The sequence below is a fragment of the Herpailurus yagouaroundi genome, unplaced genomic scaffold (genome assembly GCF_014898765.1).
Source record: "Herpailurus yagouaroundi ecotype Mexico unplaced genomic scaffold, PumYag 182, whole genome shotgun sequence".
NCBI classification, from domain to species: Eukaryota; Metazoa; Chordata; class Mammalia; order Carnivora; family Felidae; genus Herpailurus; species Herpailurus yagouaroundi.
In genome coordinates this window covers 16,770,210-16,776,951 of record NW_024412413.1, presented here as the reverse complement: position 1 = coordinate 16,776,951, position 6,742 = coordinate 16,770,210, and positions in this window count along the sequence as shown.

Below are 6,742 nucleotides of genomic sequence, written 5' to 3'. Positions count from 1 at the left end.
TTTCTTTCTTTCTTTCTTTCTTTCTTTCTTTCTTTCTTTCTTTCTTTCTTTCTTTCTTTCTTTCTTTCTTTCTGTTCTTGGATAGGGGCCATGGCTTAGCTGGAAGAATGCAGCCACTGCTAACAGTAGATCCACCAGAGAGAGAGAGAGAGAGAGAGAGAGAGAGAGAGAGAGAGAGAGAGTAGGGGCCTAATACCAATGGCCTTCCATTGACTGACTGCAACCAAAGCCACAGCATGAGGGGCCTGAGTGATGAAGTCCAGTAGTGGTGTCTTCTAGGTGCAGAGACAGGCAGAGAAACATGGAGAATGGACCTGGAGGAGCAGAGAATTATCTTGTCATTTGTCACTTATTCGCCAGTCATTTTGTGCCGGGCTCTGAGCTTCAGTTTCCTATTAAGTAGGCATTAAATGAACCTGTTTATCCATCTTACAGGACTATCGTGATGGTCAAGTGAAGCACTGTGATCATTTACTTTGTAGCGTGCTCCCCTCTTCATCTGCATTATTTCCAACCTTCCAAAGGCAGAGGGAAGCTGGGTTCAGGGGTGGGTTGTCAAAGGCGGCTTGACTGAGCTTTCTAACTGTGACATTACAGGCAGGTGACCAAACTCTCTGGGTCTTGGCTGCTCTTTTATGGTGGGTTCCCCCACCCCCCAAAACAGATCCTGAGACAAGTGTTTGAGTTCAAGTACTTTATTTGGGAACTGATTCCAGGAAACAATATAGGGGAATGAGGGGTGAGGCAGGGAAGGGAGGAAAGCCCATAGGGGGGTCTTGGTCCCACAGGGGATTCTGGGAGCGTGTGTAGGATACACATCCTTGGATTGTTCTACTGCAGAGGGCGGGTGCTGGGGTGTTTATCCTCCAACTCACATCCTTCAGTGCCCGAGAGTCACTCCTCGGGCTCTACCTCCCTTCCAGGCTGCCTGTTTGTAGATAGAGAAGACTCAAGCAGCCAGAGACATACAAGAAGCCATGTAGATGCCTTCTAATGAGCCAAGAGATGGCTTGGAGACCCATGGCATATGCTTTGTTGTCCTAATTTGTATGATGGAGATGTTGCCTATCTCACAGGGCAGCTGGGAAAATGAAATGATTAATGATAAAACAATTGAATGTCTGCCAAATGCCTGGCCCATCGTAGGTATCTGGTAAATAGGAGGTACTCCTAAGAAGGTGGGTAAATATTATCGGTGTATTATGGGCTGGGGCAAATAGCATGTGCAAAGAGGTTGAGACACTTGCGCCGAATCTCACAGATAGTTTTTTAGGGGCCAAGTCAGATCTGACTCCCAATTTGTTCTCCTTCCGCTCGGCGTAACAGACTATGCATGCAGAGTACTTTTGCATCATAAAGTGTGAGAAGCTCCATAAATATAAAATGTTTGTAGTCCCAGATGTGCTAGCTCAGATCCAAGTTAAATTGACCCTGGGTAGCTCTTCCCTCGGTCCCGATTCCCACAACCTCAAATATATATTTTCTTAGTCCCTCAGGGTCTTCCATTCTGTGCCCTCACCACCCCCAGCCCTTCATTAGTGATGCCTAGGTGTCTCCACATATTTCAAAGGGTGCCAGAAAGTCTCCAGACAAAATAAAATGTGCTGTAAAACACTAAGAGCATAAAACTCTAGACACCTTGTTCTCCATGTAATGTTTCCTTTTAAAAACAAATATTTGGAAATGCCCTCTTTACTATCCTGCTGATACACACATAAAAACCAGTAAAACACATAACTCTTTTTTAAAAAATTGTAGTAAAATATACATAACATAAAATTTACTGTTTTAACCGTTTTAAAATACAGTTCAGTGACATTAAGTACATTGTGGTGCAACCACCGCCAGCCACTGTCCATTTCTAGAACTTTTCCATGTCCCCAAACTGAAACTCTGCACTCATTAATAACACTAACTCCCCACTCCGTTCTTGCCCAGCCCCGGGAACTCACCATTCTACTTTGTCCCTTTGTACCTGCTTTGTGAATTTGACCACTAGGTCCCATACACAAGTGGCATCATATAGTATTTGTCCTTTTGGGACTGGCTTATTTCTCTTAGCATAAGTCTTCAAGGTTCATCTATCATGTAGCTGGTGTCAAAATTTCCTTCCTTTTTAAGGCTAAATAATATTCCAGTGAATGTATATACCATGTTTTGTTTATCCATTCATCTGTTGATGGACACTTGGGTGGTTCCACTTTTTAGCTATTGTGAATAACGCTGCTATGAACTTGGATGTACAAATATCTGTTTGGGTCCCCACTTGCAACTCTTTTGGGTATATACCCAGAGTGGAATTGGTAATTCTATGTTTGATTTTCTGAGGAACCTCCATACTGTTTTTTTTTTTTAAGTTTATTCATTCATTTTTTGAGAGAGAGAGAGAAAGAGAGACAGAAAGCGAGCAGGGGAGGGGCAGAGAGAAGGAGAGACAGAATCCCAAGCAGGCTCCACACTGTCAGCGCAGAGCCTGACGTGGGGCTCGAATTCACGAACTGTGAGATCATGACCTGAGCCGAGATCAAGAGTCAGACGCCCAACCGACCTAGACACCCCGGTGCCGCCGTACTGTTTTCCATAGCGGATGCACCATTTTACATTCCCACCGGCATAACTGTTTTATGAAGGACAAAAAGAGGAACGAAAGATGTACTTAAATAGCATTGGTGTTTCAGCGTGTCCTCGCTGGGCTGGGGTGCATAGAGACACAACACAGCAATTGCACATCTGCACGAGTGCCCGTCTGCCATAAATGCAGACCAGTGTACAGGTGTAGTGCAGCCCGTGCCATTCCTGGAGTGCATTGCGGTTAGCGGTTTTCCAAAAACAATGAACAAGTGAAAACCACTGCCACCTGCATTTGACTTGTTACATTCTTTGTGTACAATATATACTGAATGTATATTAAAAATGTGCAAACAGTGCCTTGGTGTGTATATGTGAAACAAAATTATAATCAGAAAATTATAAAAAGGCTTTTCATCTACACGCCTTTCCAGTAGGACATTTAGAAGTCGTATGGGATGGGGATGGTTTTATTGTAAAGAACTATTCTTTGCCTCACCTAGCAATTTCCAGCAGCAAAGTTCTCCCCAACATGATAGCCAAAAATGCCCCTACAAATCCTAAACGCTCCCTAGGGAGTGAGATATGGCCCTCGTTTAGAAATGCTTTGTCACGCTCACCTAGTGTCTTGAACATGTAGATGGGTGATTTTGGTGGCTGAGATAATACAAGCGAGAATTGTTGGAGCAAAGGAATTTGAAAGTATCCAAGGAGTCCAAGATCTTGGTAAAAAAAGTTTTTAGAGTTTCTTTCATCCTACCGGAACTCAGTTGTTCTCAAAATCTGTTTTCGGTGCCCAGCCCACAGATCAGAAGGACAGAGGGCAGGAGCACGAGTGGCCTTGGTGGGAAGGAACGAAAAGGGCAGATATGTGGGATGTTTTCAAGGCTGACTCTCTAACACGAAAGTGACTTCGAGTGAGGCTCGAAGGCACACTCTGGAAGGACAGAGTGGACCTAACTCAAGGTTTCTGCTCTACCATTCATAAGACGTGAGATTGGGACAGACTGCTCACAAGTGCCAGTTTCCTCATCTGTAAAATGGGGCTCATTCCAGCCCCAGCTTACCTCCCAAGGCCACCTGTGTGTGAGCATGGTCTTCTAGGCTTTACAGCTTTATCTGAGACCTGCCACTCCTCTCCCTCATACCTGAAATGCTCACAATTGCCCTGTGTATCAGACAGGGTTCTCCAGAGAAACAGAAGCAATAGAATGAGTGTATTATACACTAAGAGATTTATTTTAAAGAATGTGTTCACATGATCACGGAGCTTGGCAAATTCAAAGTCTGTAGGGCAGGCTGGCATGCTTGAAACACAGACAGGGTTTCTATGTTAGTCCTGAAGGCTTGTGAGGTAGACATTATTAGCCCTACTTTGTTGTGTGTCCTGACCGTGGCCACACAGCTAATACACGAGGGGCTTTTTATTCCTTTACTTTGTACTGTGTCCCTCTCAGAAACCCAGGACACTGGAGCACAGCGTCTGCCTATAACTTAACTGATCGACTAGAAGTAGTGATGCTTTTCATTTACTTCTTCACTGGCTTATTTTTTTCATTTACCCAGCACGTGAATACATCCCAAGTACAAAATTTGTTCCCTAGGGAGAGAGTTACCGGGGCCCGCCACACAGGGCGTGAAGTGGTTCTGGGCGTTTGTACGTGGCATCGTCAGGAATGTGGAGCTGGGCAGGGAGGTGCAAAAAAATGCTGACCGTGGGCTCAGCATGAAACAGCCCTTCCCCATAGCTCCCAAGTAGGAACACCAGTGTCTCGGAATGTGTTACTCTTAAATTCCACCCCAGCTGCACGGCCCACATTGGCCCCACCCAGGCTGGCAGGGAAGGGGTGGGCTGGGGCCAGTCGCCATCTTTCCAGTCCCACCTCAGGGCATGGGGGTCAGGCAGATGTCTGTGAATGTCTGTTGGAAAGCGTGGTACAAATCTAAAGAGCTGTCTGGTGTGACTGTGCCTGCCTCCCGGCCTTTGGCTGCCTCTGTCTGCGTCACCCTCCCTTCTCTCTCTTGTGTAACGGAATCTGTTTCTCCTTCCCCTGGCAAGCGATTTTGGAGCTGTGGTAGCCACACTGTGGCTCTCTCTCCCTTTTCGCAGTGTCACGGATGTTATGTGGCTTGTGCCTGTGCTATGTGCCTTGTTTCCCAGTGTGGCTATAAACTCCTTCTCAGGCTGCCCAAGGCCTGAGATATTGGAGGTGCCTCTCCTGTCTCCACACATTCCTCTCACTGGCTTCCTTTCTCTGATTCTCTTGTTCTCACCCAACAGGGCCTTGCACTTTTGTGCATTGCTGGTCCCCACACCTGACTGCCTTCATCCTCCCGGGAGAGAGTTGTAGCCTCTGTGCAAATGCTGCCCGATCCTGAAGATGTAGCAGCCGAAGGCTGTCAGGCACCTGTGCCCTCCGGCAACGGTCTCCTGAAGGGAAAGGGGAACAGCCCACCTGCATGCGTGGCACCGAGAAGCCAGTGCTTTGGATCCGGAAAGATCCGACTGACTGGTCACATGACCACAGGTAACTAAATGAGGTTTTTGGATTACTTCAGTTACCTCTGGCTGACAGCTGGATTAAATGAGGTAACGGATATAAGATGGCTGCCATGGTTCAGTTCCTTAAAAAGTGAGTTAACATCCCTTTTTTGGAGTCAGTATAAAATAGGGGCGAGCAGGACAGGTCCCGGGCACAGGGCACTTGGGTTCGAATCTCATTTCTGCTGCTTGTTAGCTGTGTGGTCTTGGACGAGTTACCGTTCTTTGGAATTCAGTATTCTCCTCTGATAAACAGAAGTCATAGTAGTTCTTAATCTCATGGGGCTGTTGTGAGAATTAAATGAGATAATCCATGTAAAAGAGTCAAAACATAGTAGCTGTTGTTACCTGCCTGAATTCTGGTCAGGCTTCCCTCTTAAAGGGCCATGCATGGCAGTGGCCTGCAGAGGGCAGCATCCCCGCAGTAATCAGGCTCTCCTCTGGGCTAACGTCCTTGGGCCATTCAAGTTTAGGGCAGGCAAAAGCAAGGTATACAAAACGCAGCAGACTGACCAAATGACAGAATGTATGAGAGTGACGCGATGGCGTGGGAGAAAGGGCAGAATTAAAAAAATACGTATATTTATAGGTGGGCAGGTGCAATGAGACAGAATGGAGAAAAAGACCCAGAATTTAAATAAAAAGCCCATGAAGAACTTTAGGTGAGCATGCAGAACAACACATGTGCTCTCTTTGGGCCTGTCTTGGGGGAGCTCTGGAGTCTGGTGACCTGTCCCTAGTTTGTTTGTACAGTTTGTGCCTGGAGATCAAGACACTCTTTGAAAACACTTGGAAAGCAACTGAAAGCTCAACGATCCAGAGTTGACCACATTGGGAATGGAACATCTCTGGACTTAACCCAGGACATCCATCCAGTGTCTGGGGCCACCTCAGTTCCTAACTGGCTGGGTGACTTTAAATGACCATTGGGGCAGCTCTCTGTAGGATGAGGACAACCTTTTGAATAGTCAGGAGAAAAGGCCAGGGTGGGGGTTATCATTATTTCGTATTCCATGCCACCTCTCCAGAAGTCCTTCTTGATTTGCCTCCATGTTATCTTGCAGGACATTCTTCTAGTATCTCTAGCATCTTGGATACAGGGGGGCATTTTCCTATGCTCCAAGCATGCCAGTGACTCTCTTTGCTCCTGGTGACTAATTGTAGCATCTACTACCTGGCCTCTTAGGAGTCTCTTGGGACCATCATTAACCATCATTAAACCCAGAAATCCCCACAGCTAATTGCCATGGAGGCTTGCTTCATGTACAAAAGTACTGTTTTGTTTTATGTTGTTTGAAACCTAAGTGTTTAAATACCTGCCTCATTCTGTACATAGCATTCTGCAATTTGCCCTTTTTTGCGTAACCCTGTACCTTAGAGAATTTCCCATACCGCACTTAGAAATTGACCTTGTTCTTTATAATGACTTGACGGTAATCCATTGCGTGGATATGCCAGAATTATTTTAAGAAGTCTAGTGTCGATGGACATTTAGATTCTTTTCAGTTTCCCTCTTTCAAAAGCAGTGCTGCTCGAGTGTTCTGTGTGTGTCTTGTCGTCCATATCTGCAAGTTCTCCGCTAGGATGGATGCCAAAAAATGGAATTGCCAGATTACAGGGGGCGAGTGTTTA